Raw genomic sequence first — 17692 nt, 5'->3', positions numbered from 1 at the left:
AATCATTTACATCTCTCATCAGCCCTCTGGGGTGGAGAGTCTATTATGCCCATTTAACAAATAAGGCACAGAGAGGTTAACTGTCTTTTCCAGAATCACACAGCTAAAAAGTAGAAGAGCAGGAATTCTAACCCAATGTGTCTGACTCAAGCTCAAACATGCCATGCTGCCCGCCACTGAAGCCAGGTCCTTGACAAACATCAGAGGGCTGGGGTTATTAAGTTTGGAGGCCCAGAGAGAAGGAGGTGCAGGGGAAATGTCTACTCTCCAAGGTCAATGAAGGGTGGGCCAAGACTTGTGTTCTATGGGTTCCAGGTTGTGGGGAGGAACTTGCGTTCTGTGGGCTCCAGGGAGGCCAACTTCAGCTGAGTGTACGACAGCACTTTCTAACAATTAGATCCTCTCCAAAGAGTGGGCTGTCTTGGTTGAAGGGAGTCCTTCCTCCAGAGATGCCTAAGTGTCATGCTACTGATTCTGCTCCTGGCAGTGAAGCAGAGGGAAAAGAAAAGATTTAAATAAAAAAGAATCAAGAAGGTGGTGGTGGAGACTGAGGCAGGAGGATCACTTGAGACCAGGAGTTTGAGACCAACCTGGGCAACATAGTGAGACCCCATCTCTACAAAAATAAAAAAATTAGCCAGGTGTGGTGGTGCGCACCTGAAGTCCTAGCTATCCAGGAGGCCGAAGTGGGAGGATCACTTGAGCCCAGGAATTCAAGGCTACAGTAAGCTACAGTTGTACTACTGCACTCGAGCCTGGGCAATAGAGTGAGACCCTGTCTCTAAAAAAAAGAAAAAAACACATTATACAGATGTTTGCAGTGGTTCTCAGCAGTGGGTTGGAAATGATTGGGGTATTTTTGGTTGTAACACTGACTTGGGGAGGGCGCTCCTACTGGCATTAGATAAGGGATATACAAGAACCTACAATGAGCAGGACAGTCTTGCCCAAGGAAGAGCTGTCCTACCCCAAATGACAATATATCTTTGTTGCAAAAACAGTGAGATAGAGTAATTGATGTAGAATTAGAGTAGACAAAGAGATCAATGAGACAGAACGAAGTTTCCAGAAATAGCTCCATAAATACATGGGCACTTAAATATAAAACAGAGATGGTATTTCAAATTAGCAAGGAAAGGACAGAGTATTCAGTGAATGCTGCCTGGACGACAGGCTAGCCTCATAAAAATAAAATTAGATCCTACTTGACACCAGATTCAAAGATAAAAGACCTAAAATGGATTAAAGATCAAAATATGAAACATAAAGGGAAAATAAAACTAAAATAATTAGAAGGAAATATAGACTATCTTTATGACCTTGCATGGGGAAGGCCTTCTTGAACAAGTTGCAAAGAAGTAAAAGCAAATAAAGGGGGAAATACATTTTACTCCATCCAAAATTTAAAGTTCTGAATGAAAAAGACAAAGTTAAAGGACACGCAGCATCCTGGGAGAAAATCTTTGCAACAAACATAACAAAGATTAATATTCACATATATAAGCCTCTTTTGCAAATTAATAAGAAAGAGATAAGTCACCCATAAAAAACTGGGCCAAGTATATGAGCAGGCATTTTGCAGAAGAGAAAATTCAGATGACCACTAAACATACAACGAGATGCTCAGCTTCCCTAAGAGCCGGGTGATGCTAATGAAAACGAGATATTTTCTCTTAGCAGATTGGCAAAATTAAAGAGTGATAAATCAACTGATGGTGAGGTGCTGAGGAAATGAGAACTCGGAGATATTGCTAACAGGAGTGCAAAGTGGCATAATTACCGTGGAGGGCAATTTGCCAGTGTTTGTTAACAGAGACAATCCTGCTTTCTGAAAAACACGGACCCACCCCAGCGAGGATGTTCACGGCGACCCTGCTCACGGTACAGAAGCCACATGCTAAACACCCACCGGCAGAAGACGGGTGAAACGTGGGATGAACATACAGTGGGATACTATTCAGCAGAAGAAATGAATGAACTACAACTACACTTGTATTGGATAAATCTCAGAAACGTATCAGTGAAAAAAAGCAAAATGCAAGGATAACTAATTGGTTATGATATAATCTATGTAAGAAAACCATTCACATACTGCCCCTGGATTTGGGTTTGTGAGAGTTCCCTCTACACAGAATACCTTCCTTCCTTCCTCCTTCTGCCCCTCCCTCCCTCCCTCCCTGTCCTCCCTCCCTCACCAAACGCTTGCTCTGTGCTGATGGACGCTGGAGAAGTCAAGGCCCCACGCTTGATCCTTGTCACTCCCCTAGGACTCCAGCCCCACAATGACCCCTGACCCTGGCCCCACATGAAGCCCTCACCTCAGACGGTGCGTCTCGTCCTGTCTCTGGCTCCGTGTCCTGCTGGCTGCTCAGGCTGTCGAGAGGTTCAGGAGGGAGTAGGGACGAGGCAGGCTTTGTCTCCCAAGTGATTCCAGCCTCAGCTGAGGAGGCTGCCTGGCGGTGCCGGGCCCCCCGCCTCCCTTCCCCTCCTGTTCTCCCTGTCGCTCCTGCCATCTTTCTCTCTCTTCCTTCTTCACTCTGCTTTAGTGCCAGGCTTTGCAGCCGGGGAGGGAGTTGGGGGAGGGTGCGGCCCAGTCTCTGGGCCCAGGAGCTAAGGAGGCCTCCCGGGCCGGGCTGGGGAGGCAGATCTCTCAGGCCACACGTGGTCAGAAGAGCAGGTGGCCACTTCCTCCCTCCCACAAGCCAAGCAGCCGCCAAGGGCAGCAGCCATCATCACAGCCAGGGCCTCAGATGGCCACAACAGGGCCTGGGAGAGAGGGTGGCTGAGGACAGTCTAATTAGGCATGACAGCAGCCCCGCGAGGCATATTAAGCTCGGAGCCATTAGGGTGGTTGGTGGAGAAACAGCCAGAGCTGGCCCAGACACTGACCCCCACAGGGACACTTGGCTCTGGGGCTCGGGTCTGCCTGCCTGAAGGAATGTCTGTCAGCTGGGGCTGCCAGGTGCCGGCCCAGCCATGGCCACTAGGCCCACTGTGAAGTGGCACTGGTGGCTCAGGGCAGCATTTCTAGGCCCTTTTCTGCTTCTGATACTTGCTGTGCCTCCTTGGGGGGGCGGGCTTTTCTCCCTTCTCCAGGTCTTATTGCTACCAGCAAGGACTAACCTGTCAGCCTTCTCCCACCCGCTCTCTCTTCTCAGCCTTACAACCCCACAGGGTGGTGATTATAGTGCTCTTCTGTTCTGCTAGAGGTGGGGAAACAGAGGCCCAGAGAGGGCAAGTGACTTGTCTGAGGCCACACAGCTCACAGATGGCAGATCCAGGACTTGAATCTCAGGTCTCTTGGACACCTAGTCCCTGTTCGTGACACAACACCAATTTCTCATCTCCCTGGAGCCTAGGCCAGTGGTGAGGGCAGGGTGGCGGTGCCACAGTCCTGGGAGAGGAAAGACACCAGAGGAAGCCAAGTCCAGCCTGAGTCCTGCTGCTGACTCAGTATGTCCCCAGCAGGTCACACTCCTTGCCTGGGCTGGACACGATGACACCCAGGATCCTTTCTGGTCTTGATGTTCAAGTCTGTGGTTTCCAGTTCTCAAGGCCTTTCTTAACCCCACCACCTTCTAGCTAAGTAACCTTGGGAGGCCCCATCTGTTCTGCGTTTACGTCTGTTAAATGGAACCAGTCCCTCTTCACCAGTGTGGCTGTGGGGGTAGAGTGACCAGGTTTGTCGAGTGCCCAGCACGGGACCTGGTACACACTACGTGCTCAGTAAATGGACATTCCGTTCTTTTCCACACAAGCCTTCCACCCCACCCCTTCAGGCCTGGCTCGAATCCCAGATCTTCCAGGAAATCCCACAAGATTGCAAGAGTGTCTGTGTTTAACAACCCACCCATGCTTTCCTCGGAGTGTGGGACAGACACCGCCCCAGCCCATCCACTGGTTTGTGAAACACTACAAACAACCTGCCCATGATGATTGAGGAAACTGAGGCTAGAGACAGAGTCCTCAGACACTTAACTTCTGTGAGCTTCAGCGGTCTCTATTACTTCAGAAATAGAAACACATGTTAGTACCTCCCCTGTAGGTTGATGTTTAGAAATAAATGGCATAGGACCTCAAAAGTTCTTAGAAGGGTGGCCGGTAGATGACAACAGGGGCACCAATCCTACCTCAGATATTGCTCAGATTTGCTCAATGCCACGGCCAAAGCTTCTGACCTCCCAGCTGGGTCCCCAGAAAACCGGACCGGGAAATGGTTGATGAAAGCTCTCTGGAGGCAGGACCAAGGACAGCGCCCCAGGTGGCGGGCCGGGCCACACCTCTCTTCAGCACCACGGAGAACGCCCCTGTTGTCAGCACCAAGGACAGGGGAACAGGACAAGCGGCGCATCCCCAAGCAGCCCAGCGCCAAGTCACAGGGCCAACGTGCCCTTCCCCTGTGCTGAGGTGGCACTGAAAGCTTTTTTCCAGCCAGCTACCTACCCCACAGTTAGTAAGGCCCCAAAGGGCTACTTCCAATCCTATTTCTATCGCACGTCTCTCATGCCAGGGGCCTGCTTTCTCACCCAGTGCCAGCCCTCGGAAGCTTTCTGGGGGTGCTTGGCTGAGGAAACCCACCACGCTAGGCCAAGAGGTCCCCCCAAATCTTCTCCTTTTTACCTCCTGGCCTCATGCCAGACACAAGGAGTGGCGGCCACCGGATACAGTGTCAGAGCCAAATGCAGCGGCCAGGAGAGGCCCGTCACCACCTCATCTCAAGGGCTGGGCTCCCTGCCCTGTTCTCAAGACACTGAACAAAGAGGAAGAGCATTCCTGATCCCTCAGGAATCCCCTGATTCCTGACCCCTCGCCCACTGGATGGGGGCTACACTGATCCTGCCCTCCCCCTCTGACGTCACAGGCTGCCTGTGTGCTCTCAGAGCCCTTTGTCAGGATCCCCAGGGCTTCGGTTCAGCAGAGACTCCAGCAAAGCCACTGACTCGGTCCTTCTGAGGCAGCAGGAGGGAAGACAGAGCCCAGCAGAACAGCAGTGTCCTCTGATGGATGGGAAGAAGGCCACCTCCTCAGAGTCGTGATGAAAGAGATGGCACTGACCTGGCACATCACAGGGCTCAGTGAATGTCTGTTCCCCACTCCCCACAAGGAAAATACAATGGCGGCAGTGACGGGCACTACCCATGTTAAGTGCCTACAATGTGCTAGGTCAAGGTACCAAGGGGTAGGCAAGACAAGGATAACTATACCCACTTTGCTGACAGGGAAACCAAGGTTCAGGTGGGCCAAGAAATCTGCCAAAGGTCACGCAGCCAAAAAACTGACAATACCAGGTCTCGCCCTCAAATTCCAGGCCGCTTCCCCACCTCCGGGAGATCTCTGATAACTACAGTCACCCTCACCTCTCACCGTGGGCTGCCCAGTGCTGCCCATTCACTGCCCACATCCAGGGCTGTGCCAGGCTCAGACACTAGGGTGGGCAAGGATGGAAGCAGAGCCCACTCTGCCCTCCTGAGCCCCGTGAGACTCCAAAGGGGCTGAGCGGCAAGCCCGTGCCCACCCCCACAGTGGCTGCCCCCTCTCTTAACGTGGGAAGTGGCTATAGCCCCCGAGTGCCATGCCAGCCCCCTACACACACAGGGAGCAGGGCTTACGAGGCGCCAACCACATCACCCACTTCAGTGATAGCCCCACCAGGGCCCATCATTCCTGTCATACAGGTGGGGAAACTGAGGCCCAGCGAGGGGAAGGGACTTCCCCCAGGACACCTGAACAGAATGCCCTCAGACTCCGCACTCCTTCGCAGCGCCTCTCCCCTTAGACTGCGGGCTCAGCGAGGGCAGGACGCGCAGCACTCTCGTCCCCTCTAGGTCCCCAGCACCTACCTCAGGGCCTGCCCTCGAGCAATCTTCCCTCCCCGATTCTTCTGAAGGGAGGGAGGACGCATCGCCCCTTTTCTCTACCTAATTCAGAGAGCCTTGTACATAGTAGGCCCCTACTGGGTATTTCTTAAATGATTTCATTCATTCAATAACTATTTGTTGCATGCCTAGCGTGTGCCAGCCACTGTTTTAGGTGGAGGAACCAGAGAGGTAAGACAACACAGACGCAAATGAGCGGAGGTCCCAATCCTCTGCCATGACAATGACTGAAGTGGAGCGAATCTGTCTGTTTCCTTTCCTTCTTCCCTACTCATTGTGAGTGCCAAAAGGGCAGGGATCGTCATGGTCATGCCCGGCACAGTGTACAATGCCCGGGACACAATGTATGCTTGCTGAATGAATGAATGCATGCATGAATGAATGCAAGCACAGCAGCAGAATAAAGGCAGCTGCCACTTATTGAGAGGTTGCTCTATTCCAGGTGCTAAATGTTTTAAGTACATTAATTATCGCCTGGCATCTTTCCCTGTGAGGTGGATCTTGCTAGCTATACTGCTTGCTAGTCTTCTTTTTTGGCCTAACACAAGTGCCCAGTTAGAAATATTCACTTTGTCAGCTTCCCTTGCAGCTAGGGTGGCCATGTGACCACATGTGGCAGAAGTGACGCAGGCAAAAACTCCACTAGGTGGAGCTTCCAGGAACTCGACTGTTCTGAAAAGAAAGGCAGACTGGGGAAGCATGCGGGCTGGACTCCCTAGGTCCTGCCTGGAATTCAGACACAGCACATGGAGGTGGGATGGCCATTTGGTAGCCACGAGAATGAAAGATACATGCTAAGTTATGACAGAGGCCTGGGCCCTTGCTCACTTACTGGAATCACCGCACTGGCCCTGAGCTGCCTGCCTCTGAGATTCTTGTTACATGGGAAGAATGACCTCCTGGGAGTTGACACAAATGCTGTGTGTTTTCTTCTGTTGCATGCAGCCAGATGCAATTCCAGCTGATTCAGTATCATAACAGTTGAGATCCAGAGAAGTCAAGTGACTTTCCCAAAGTCACACAGCAAGTAGACAGATCCGGAATTGGCCACCGGGTCTAATGCCGCTGGCTGTGCTCACTGTGCTACCTGTGTGCTGTCGGTCCCTCCTGAGTCCCAGCTGCCAGGAAGCCCCTCCCCACACCTGGCACTTGGCTCTCCTCTGCGACTCCTCCTGACCACTCTGGGGCCTGGCTCTCAGTCCCCCTAATGTCCCCTCTCTTACCTGACCCCACCCCCATGCAGGTCCGGATCCTCCCTTCCAACCTGACCTGTCTCAAGTCCGAGGATTCTGCCCAGATCCGGGCCCTAGTGCGGCACCCTCTGCCTCCGCCCCGCTCGCCCGTCTCCCTGGTTCAGAATTCCCCTCCGCCTGCCTCAACAGCGCGCAGCAGAGCCTCAGCCGGTCCTTGCAGACAGGTCTCCTGGTTCCTTCTCTCCCCCAACAGGTCCTGCAGCCTCCCCAGAGTGATCTTCCTCGAGAGCGGTTCTGACGGGCCTGGCACTCGGGGCCTCCGGGACCTGCCCCTGCCACCTTCTCTACATTTGCTCTTGCTGTCCCTCTGCCCCTGCCCCTCCCCCGGCCAGCTCCAGCTCAGCCTCCCGCCACAGTCAGGCCCTGTCTGACCCCCTGCCTCCAGCAGGTGCCTCCACCACCAGCCGCTTCATGCTCTCTCGGGGCCTGGGGCTGTTCCAGGTAACCCAGAGCCCTGCTGGTTTCCCCGAAGGCACGTTTGTCCCTGCCTCCCTCACCCAGAGCCAGAACTTCCTGAGGGCAGGAAGCATGCGGTCCTTTCTCCCCTCGTTTCCTGGCGGGAGGCCTGGGGTTCGGTGCCATCAGGAGGTGCTGAATGAAGCTCAGACTGGCTTCCCACGCCTTCCCGCCGCCCACCTTCTACTCCAGCCACACAGAACTACTCGCGCTTCCCCGAACCCTCCCGCCGCGGCTGACACCCCGACTCTGCCTCCAGCCCGGCCTCCCCGGGCTCCCCTCTCAGCCACCACCGCCAAGCAGCATGCCCGACGACGGGGTGACGAGGCCTTGGGACGGAGGAAGCCCTGTGTGCGTGTGCGCTGGGGGGACTGGTGGTCTGCAGCCTGCCCTGGATGTGGCAACCTGTGCCTGTCCTATTCTAGTACTTCTGCCACTGGTCACCCCTCTCTGAGCCATGTCCGAAGTGCCCCAGCAGCCATGAGGAGCCACAGCTGTGCGGAAGAAGAGAACAGCATTAATATTTACTGAGCTCCTGTCATGTGCCAGGCATTGTTCTAGCCCAAATAATACCGATGACAGGGATGATGGTAATAGGAAAAGCAGCTGGTATTTGGTGACCACTTAGCATGTGCCAGGCACCATTCATCCTAAGGCTTTAATCAGATCCTATACTACCCGTATTTCAGAGAGGAAGCAAGAGAGGTCAGCGGGGTGGAGCCGCTTATCTGAGGCCACAGAGACAGCGAGTGGTCTGCAGCTGGGGTCTTTCTAGCCCCCAAACTGCTCCTCTGCCAGCCTGAGCCAGGCGACACCCAGGTGTCTTGGTGTGGGGGGAGGAGCCTCCCCTGCAACTCCTGCTCCTCTGAGCGAAAGGCTGGCAGCCACAACGTCCCGGCCAGGGCTGCCCTGGGCCGAGGCTGGGCTGCTGAGACTTACCCTAGTCTGCGGGGCTGTGGGACAGACCTCCAGCCCCCGGGAGGACCAGGCCGGAGGAGTCGCGGGGTGGACGGAAGTCAGTGAGCCTGGGCTCCGCTTCCCCAGGGAGGCTGAAGATTTTCCCAACAGCTTGGGCCAAATTTATCTGCCAATCCCCCGAAGAGCTGATTCCAGCGTCTGTCTGGAAATGTCAGCCCGTGTGGTTGGAGGAACGCGGGCAGAGTTTTCCTCTAAAATAGCAGGAAGCATATGGGAGGCGGATGGCGCCCGCCGCCCCAACCTGCCAACTCTCGCTCAAGTGGGAGCTAAAAGGGGCCCAGAAGGGCCTGGAAATCCTACCACCTCCTGGAGAGGTGGAGATGGAGACAGAGACAGTGGCAGTGAGAAGGGCAGGACGTGGGTCCCGAAGGGCAGGCAGGCAGAAGCACCCGAGAGCAGAGGCAGCCCAGGGCTCTCGGATGGAAGTGATACGCTCCGGAATCCAGCACCACATCCACGGTGATAACAGCCACCATCCACCGAGCACCTGCTGTGTGTCACATCTGGGGTAAGCACTTCATTTGGATGATTTCACTTAAACGTTGCAACCAACTGTAAGACAGGAACTGCTATTATCCTATTATAGATGAGGAAACTGAGGTTCAGAGAATGAAGAACATGAAATCAGAGACTCTGGGCCAGAAAGGCCCTTCCAGCTCCTCAGCTGAAGCACAAATACTCTACAGACTCTCTGCCAAGTTGTGGTGCAGCTGCTGCTTGAATACTCCCAGTGATGGGGAGCTCACTACCACTCAAGTTAGCCCATCTACAGAGAGTTTTTTGTATCCAAAAGCTTTTCCTAGCTTAAGCTGGAATCTCCTTTCCTGCAGCCAGACCCAGACCCTGCCTCCCTCAACAGAGACGGGAAGGTAGAGAGCAAGGCCCTTTGAGGTCCCTGGTTTCTTTCTCCAAGTGACTCCAGTTACCTCTGCTTCCAGAACCAGTCAGCTCCCCTGCCCACCTCTGCCCCCCAGACCATGGCAACCAGAGCAGCCCCCAGTCACCAAGCACTTACTGTGTGCCAGGCACCGTGCAGAGCCTGCCCCCACGCCCTCCCGTGCGACCTTCCCATAGCCCCTGAGGAGGTGCTATCATCGCTCCACTTCAGAGCAGAGCAACGGAGACTTGGCTCAGTCCTTCATCAAGGGTGCGGGGACCCCCGAGGCCTCACCAGGCTGCTGCTCTAAGTCTCTCGAAGCTGAAGAGGTCCCTGCGGGCCTCACCTGGGGACACTGGCCCCGGCTTGCCAGGACCCATCTCCACACTGGTGCGCAGGGCCCTGAAGCCACACCGCCCCCCTCCCAGGGTAAAACTTAACCCTCTCTGTCCCCTTCTGCAGCACCCAGTCCCCAAGTCTTGAATTTCCCTGCTAAGTGCCCGTCTGCGTCATCCCCATGGTCCTGTCCTGCCCGCTGTCACTCCCAACACCAGCCCAAAGCCAGGATCTTCTTAACGCCCCACCTGGCCTGCCTCTGGCTCTCTTTTACGCTAAGGATCAAACTCCAACTCCCCAGCCCAGTAGTTGAGGCCTTCCAAGCTCCACTCTGGCCTGGGCCACCCTCTCCAGCCCTGTGTCTCCCCTGTCCCTCAGGCTCTCTTGCCTAAAGGCTCAGCAGGTGACAGCTCTGCAGAGCCCCTCCCGCCTTCCTCCTGGGGCGGCCCTACGGATCCTTCGAGACCGCTCAGAGGGGCAGAATCAATTGCTCTGGCCCTGGAGAGCCCTGAGCGACCAGCACCTACCTCTGACCTGTCCTGCCTCACCTGAGGTCGCTGTCCCTGGCACAGACGCCTCTCCTCGGGTGAACTGGGAATTCCCTCGGGCAGGGGCCGTCCCGACGCAGCTTTGTGGCCTGGCGGCTGGTGGCACCTGGCACATGGCAGGCGCGGAGGACTGTTCGTGCAGTGTGAGAACGGGTGACTAAATGGGGGCCGTGGGGCACGATCAAGTGTCGGAGATGACCCATGACACACAGCTCGGACAAGTCATAGCTTTCATCGATCGGAAACAAAAAATGCTGTTGTCAAAGTAAGCAGTCACAAAACATTTGATTAATGAGGATTAAGAAGAGTATCAGGGGATGATCTGGGATGGCAGGAATTTTCAAATAAAAGCTGTCCAAGCCCAAGGAGATGAAGTGACCAGGACAGGAGGAGGTGGGGAGGAGGGCCACGGGGGAGGGGGCAGGGGTGGGAGCGATGGGGTCCATGTCCCAGCCCTGCCTCCAGCTTGCTCTGTGTTGTTGTAGAAGAGGGTAAGCCTCACTGGGCCTCAGTTTCCTTGTTTTTAAAATGCAAAGGGCATGTGGAGAATTGGCTGAGGCATCAGAAGTGTGTCCAAAGGACTGTAGGAACAGTCAAGTTAATGTGATTTTCTCTGCCCTCCCCCATTCAAACTCCCTGCAGCATTTGTAGGCACCCAGGGCTCCCTAGTCTCGGGCACCTACTGACCTGAAAATGTAGGCCTCTGCTGCCCTCCTGGCGGGTCATTTGGGAGACAGCCCTCGGCGTTTCAGGCAGTGCCAGGATTATAGAGTTGGTCCCGAGAAGAAGCTTCCTAGCTAGCAGTGGTGAGAACAGGGAGTGAGCTCCCCATCTCTGGGGGTATGCAAGCAGTGGCTGGGCACCTCAAGACAGGAATTCTGACCTGGCGTGGGAAGGAATTTAGCCCAGGAGATTTCTAAGATGCCCTTGAGGGGTACCACTGGGTCTCTTCTCTCCTTCCCCATGTGCAGCTTTGACCTGACCCTTCTAGCACCAGGCAGAGTGAGTTCACTCACACTCCCCTCATTCCACAACATCCCTCAAAGACTCCCACTGCCATCAGGATGAAGTTCAAGTTCTTACCCTGGCATTCAAGGCTCCTGTGGTCTCGGCCTGCCCCTTCTCAACCGATGGTTGCACCCTCCCCCCCTACATGCCTCTGGGCCTTTGACCCATTGTTTCTCCTGCCTGGAATGTTCTTCCAGAACTCTGCTTGGCTACTCAATGTAGGCATCACCTCCTCCAGGAAGCCTTCCTTGCTCTCAGGCCTTGGGGTCCCCACAGCTGCTGTATGCACACCCGCCTTAGCACCCGCCACATCCCATCGTGTGTGTTCTCCCCTCTCCCGAAGGACTGCAGACCCTCAAGGGCCAGGGCAGCTCTCTCCCGGGACGCAGAGAGGGCTGTGTCTGACGTTCTGACTCCCAGGGAGTCCACGGCTGCCTCGGTGAGCTTTGGACTGTAAGATCTGGGCTCAGGACTCTTTCCCATAGTTGTGCTGTTTTTTCAATTATGGAAGTCATGCATCTTGGGAAATTCGGATAGTTACAGGAGAGGGCATTTGCTGGGTTTGGACACTGTTTGGCCTACTTTAGACCACAGCCTACATTCACTTTTGGGGGGCCACCCTCCCCACTCTCCACGCCTCAGGTCCTGGTGGTGTTGACTCCACCCCCAGCCGGTGGTGCACAGGCCCAGGCTCCCAATCAGAGCGCTGACTTCCTCCAGCAACAGCAATGGCTTGAGGGGTGGGCACATCCCACAGATTTGACCAATCAATGCCAAGACTCAGTCCTGGGACTTGGGTTTGCACTGTCTGGGAAGAATTCTTGCTTATGCCTTTGGACAGGCAGCTCATCACCTGTACAGGGGAGCTCAAGGAGAACACAGGAACAACCCAGAGAAAACAGAGTTAAGAAATGGGGACAGAAATCAGGTCCTGGAGACACTGTCTGAGCCCCTGGATCCAGTGGGCCTAAAGCCAGCTTATCTCTGGACCTCACAGATCTAGCCAATAAATTCCATTTTTTTTTTTTTTTTGAGACAGAGTCTCACTTTGTTGCCCAGGCTAGAGTGAGTGCCATGGCATCAGCTCACAGCAACCTCAAACTCCTGGGCTCAAGCAATCCTGCTGCCTCAGCCTCCCGAGTAGCTGGGACTACAGGCATGTGCCACCATGCCTGGCTAATTTTTTCTATATATATTAGTTGGCCAATGAATTTCTTTCTATTTATAGTAGAGACAGGGTCTCGCTCTTGCTCAGGCTGGTTTCAAACTCCTGACCTTGAGCAATCCGCCCGCCTCAGCCTCCCAGAATGCTAGGATTACAGGCGTGAGCCACCGCGCCCGGCCATAAATTCCATTTTGTTTCAACCAGTTTGGGATGGGTTTTCTACCACTTGCACTTGAAAAGACTACCTCACTGTCCAGAGGAAACCACTACGAACAGTTCAATGACTACCCTTCTGGGCATTTCTCTGGCAACAGCTTGCATATATTTATATATATTTTTCATAACAAAAATGAAAAAAATCAGCAGATATCTAAGTGGATTTCCCATTCCTTCCCCCAACTTCTAACACTCAGGAAAAACTCCAGATCCGGATACTATACAATATACACCATTTTTTAATCTCCTATTTTCCCCTCAACAATGCGCCATGGGCGAGTTTCCATGCCAACAGGGAGAGCGCTCCAGCCTCACCTCCGCAGCTGCCGGGAACGCCACTGTCTGGCTGGACGCGAGTTATTTAACCATCTCTTATAGGTGGAGAATTGGGCAGTTTCTAATCTATCACTGTAATCAAGAAAGGTGCAGTGCACTCACTTATAAAATGCACATGTTTGCTTTTGCTGGGTTATTTATGAGTAAATTCTCAAACCCAAGGGTTTGACTTCACGAGTGTGAGTTGCTCTGAGACTGAAGATTCTCTGAGTGGCTGTAAGGTAGTATCTGTCTTCCCAGGCAGGTGTCCTGCTTGTCAAAAAACAAACAACAAAAAAACAGATCCAAGGCCAGGGCAGGACCCATACCAGCGTCTCTGGCAAGAGTGTTCCTTGGCAGATGTGGGTGAGCTGGTGGCGAGGAAGCCGGGGCGGGGAGGGGGTGCTGGCCTGGGGCCCGGATGGCCGTGTGCCCAGCCCAGCCCTCCGCCTCCCTGGGCCCTGCCCTGCAGTTGGGTCTGCTCCCAGTGCCCGAGGCAGAGGGACGCCTAGAGAGCCCTGGCAGGACATGATGAGCACCATCAGTGATGCCACGCTGGTGTCACCTTAGCCCGCCACATGTCTTCACTCCCTTAAGCCCCACAGCCACCCTCTGACGCCATTCTTGTCTCTGTTTGGTGGATGACAAAACTCAGCCTCAGAGAGGGTGGGCAACTTGTCCAAGGTCACACAGTCAAGAAGTGGGGAAAGTGAGGCATGGCCCAGATCTCCAGCCCACACCGCGTCCCATTTTATTGGGGTAGGTAGCAGGAGAAGGGACGTGCCCCAGGCAGGACAGTGGGGGCCCTAAAGTCCTCTGCTCCTCCCCCTAAGTCCTAGCTCCCCGGTAAGCCTCCACATGCAGAAGGGTACAAAGATGACAGCAAAGCCCCGCCGTGCCCCACTCCCCAGGAGGGACGCTGTGAACAGTTTCAGACACGCACTTCGCTCTTACAAAAATGATATCATGCTACCCATGCTGTTTTATAACCTCTTTTTTTTTAAAACTCTACAACACATTATGAAGTTCTCTTTGCAACAGTAAATTTAGCTCCACGGCCCCATTTCTAACAGCTGCTGCAGGTGTCCTTGTTTGGCTACAGTAAAATGGCTTTCACTAGTCCCCTGGCGATGGGCAAATGGGTTGCTCCCAGTTGTCCTGCTATTCCCAGCAATGTTACAGTGAACACGGGCCAGCATGGCGACACCGTTGTTGTCTTTCAGGTCTTGGCTCAAATGCTACCTCCCTAGAGAGGCTGTTTTGGACAGTGCCATGTCACGCAGGCCCCCTACTCTCTTTTTTTAGACAGAGTCTCACTCTGATGCCCGGGCTAGAGTGCCGTGGCATCAGCCTAGCTCACAGCGACCTCAAACTCTTGGGCTCAAACGATCCTCCCACCTCAGCCTCCCAGAGTGCTAGGATTACAGGCATGAGCCACTGCGCCCGACCATCTCTCTCTTTTTTTTAACCTCAAATGAGACCTGAGTATGTCCTGGCCATCTCCCCTGGGCTGTCCCTAGGAGTGTCCAATTCCTGTCCTTTCGCACTTGCTAGATGGCTAACTGCTCACTCTGGCCCTCGTCAGACTCCCAGACCCCTCATCTGCCGCCCGTGAGCACAGACCCCTGCCTGGCCATCCAGGCCTCAAATGCAAGAAGCACAGACGAACGTGACGAACAAAGGGTGGAGTCCCCGCCCTTGTAGGGCAACTTGCTGGCCCCAGACCCTTGCACACCTGCCTAGAGTCTGCCCATCTGCTTCCTCGTCCCGCCTCTGTCACTCTCCGACCACGTGACAAGCAACTTTACTTCTCTAAGTCCCACTTTCTCCCTCTGTAAAATGGGTAGAGTAAGAGAATCCATGAGGGTTTACTGAGATAAAAAGTAAAATGCTTAGCAAAGAGCCTGGCGTTTAGTAAGTGCTCAATAAGTATTAGGTGTTGCTGTTATAAATGTTTCTTAGCCTTTTCACTGTGACATATAATACAGAGAGGAAAGGGCACAAAACAAAAACGTTCAGTGCAATGCATTTCCACAGAGCGAAGAGCTGTGTGTGACTGCCGCCCAGGCCACTGCCGGCCCGCAGAGACGCTCTCAGGTCTCCCTCCCAAATCCTATGTCCCCTTTCCTCCAGGAAGGCAACCCTTTTCCAGACCTTGATGGTGCCGTCACTGTTGTCAATAAGATGAAGAGAACATAAGTGAGCGCGTGGCTACCTGCTCTGACACAGCCCGGCTCCCAGGGCTCGCTGGCCTCGGGTCCCCACGCTCCTGGCTGCCTCTGCCCGGGGCATGGAGACGCCCCACCCCATTTCCCGGCTCCGGCTCCGGCTGTTCTTTAAATAACCAGCTTGTTAGCAAAATAGCAGCAGTAACACCTCCCTCGCTGCCGCCCGGGCCTCCATCTTTCCACGCGGTGCTGACGGCTGCTCACCCGGCTCGTGCCAAGGAATCCCGCTCTCCGTCACTGGGCCACACACGCCAGGGGCTGCCAGCTCAGCCGCGTTCTCAGTGCCTGGCCAGGGGCGTGGAGGTGGGCGCTGAATGGCGATAATTTTCAGGAAACACTGGGCGGTTGACAGATAAGCCCTCACCCCAGGACTATGCCTCAGTCTCCCAATCGACCTCCCGCAGGGTCACTGGGAGTTTAACTGAGAGGAGGAAGAGCAAAAAGCATTCGGTGCAATGCCGGGCACATAGTAATTGCTCAAGAAATGCTCGCCGCTACCCAGGTTGCCCTCGTTACGCACTGGGTCCCATGGGGGAGGCCCATGCGTTCCTTGGGCACAACCGAGAGTGTCTGCAAAAGATTAAATCCCACAGACGCTCACAGCTCTCAGACCAAGACGTCCTTATCACCTCTCCTGCTGGGGGCCCGGTTGGGGGGGGCCAGGTTGGGGGGCAGCTAATTAATGGGACCCCTTTTACGGTTGTTAATAACAAGGCTGGCACGGGCGTGCCACTCCTTGTCGGCAAAGAAGCGCTTCTCTGCACGTTATCTACGGCGAACTTCACAGGCTTTAAAAAAATTACCCAGTGGCATTTGCATATTATACATATGTACGAGTCTTTCCCCTTCCCATAAGCATCCCATCAGGGAGGCTGGGCGGCCCTTGGCAGACTAGAGAAACGAGACCAGAGGGGCTGGCCGCCTGCTGAAGCCCTCTGGGACCAGCAGGGGTGGCAGGTGGCCAAAAGGCCAACGGGCTCTCGGGTCCTGTTGGTGTCGCAGTGGAGGGCAGGGAGAGAGGCTTCCCTCTTCTTCCTCCCTTTCCTTCCCCCCACAGCTCTTTGCTGAGTGCCACCGTATGCCAGGCACCGTGCCAGCTGCCGGCCACTGGGGAAGGGAAGCCGTTGTTCCTGGTCCTTGGGGAGCAGAGGACAGACAAGGAGGCTGATCGGAAACCAACGGCCCCATGTAGTGCTGAGTGGTGGCCAGGTGACCCTGTGTAAGCCCCTTGACCTTGTTGAGCCTCAGTTTCCTCATCTGTGACCTGGGTGTGAGGATGAGATGTAAGAACCTGGGGTGACAGCGGGTGCTGTGATCAGCACCGAGTGGGGACCCAAGGTGGCGGCTTCTGCTGCCCATTTGGTTCTTGCGGGAAGGATGTCGGGACAAGGCTCCAGCCTTGAGTTAGGGCGGGGTGGGCTTCAGGGTCCTGAGGCAGGAGATGGGGCCGGCCTCAGCATCTCATCCCAAGCGGGGTTAAGCAAGGTGGGAGCGGGAGGAGGAGAGAACTGGAACAGGGGGTCCTCAAGATCCAGGAACTCTGCTGGCCTCATCTCAGCCCCTCTGGGGACCCCGGAGTGTCCCCGGCCTCCAGCCCGGCTCACTGCCCCTCCTTGCCTGAGCTACGCTCACACCTGCCCAGCCCCCTGCCCAGCTGGCCTTGCTGCGCAGGTGGCTGCCCCTCTCTGGGGCAGTTTCCTCCGTAAAATGGGCGTGACCGCCACGCCCACCTCCTGGTTGTCGGGAGGACTGGGTAAGACGGGCCAGTCACACTATAAATGGTGCCCAGACGTATAAAAACTCTCACTGAGGCCCCTGCGCCAGCATGTGGGCACCGGTGGGCGGGAAGGCTGGGCACTTCCCAACTGTGCCAAGCACGGTGGCCCGGGGAGGCCCAGGCCTGCGGAGGCAGTTACTTACCAACCGGGGAGCTACGTGCGCAGGAAAAACGGGAACCAGCTGGGACCCAACAGGCGTCACCTCGGGAGCGGGCGCTGGACCGAGGGCTGGCACACACATCCCTCCGGGCACTCGATCAGAGGTGCTGGCAGGAAGCAGCCTGGGACAGGGGCCCTGCCGACACCCAGGGGGGCCAGGTCCTTGTCACACCGGCAGAGGGGAGGCACCCGTGCCTGCAGGAACGGGGGAGGAATGGGAATTAGGAGGTGCCCTAGAGAAGCCCTCCACCTGAGACCCTTGGACCGGCCCTGGGGATGCTAGGGAGGGGACAACATGGAGCAGTCGCCATAGAAACCCGAGTGTTTGTACAACACTACATTTTCCAAAGCTCTCTGGCACCCTGGCTCCTGTGGGCCCCCACATTGTTTTTTTAGAGGTGTATTTGCATGTCATGCATATTTACGATGCCTTTCCCACCACCCACAGAATCCCCACAGCAGCCGGGAAGCTGGGTCTCCAAAGGCTCACGTCCTGCCC

At 55.1% G+C, this 17692-nt stretch overlaps 1 protein-coding gene across 5 annotated transcripts in view; it reads right to left on the bottom strand.

Moving 5' to 3' along the window:
* The window catches only part of DLGAP4 (DLG associated protein 4), a 146131-nt gene extending 128752 nt beyond the window's left edge, over positions 1–17379 (bottom strand). For 2 of the 5 annotated variants that reach the window (XM_012754736.3, XM_012754739.3), the window contains exon 1: positions 17177–17379. The gene's annotated coding sequence lies outside the window, so the exon portion shown is untranslated. The remainder of the gene's footprint in view (positions 1–17176) is intronic. The other 3 variants (XM_012754735.3, XM_012754738.3, XM_012754741.3) reach the window with 2 other exon arrangements.
* Positions 17380–17692: the final 313 nt, after the last annotated feature.

Source organism: Microcebus murinus, chromosome 16, assembly GCF_040939455.1.
Source record: "Microcebus murinus isolate Inina chromosome 16, M.murinus_Inina_mat1.0, whole genome shotgun sequence".
Classification (NCBI taxonomy): domain Eukaryota; kingdom Metazoa; phylum Chordata; class Mammalia; order Primates; family Cheirogaleidae; genus Microcebus; species Microcebus murinus.
This window is presented reverse-complemented; position numbering and strand designations above follow the sequence as displayed.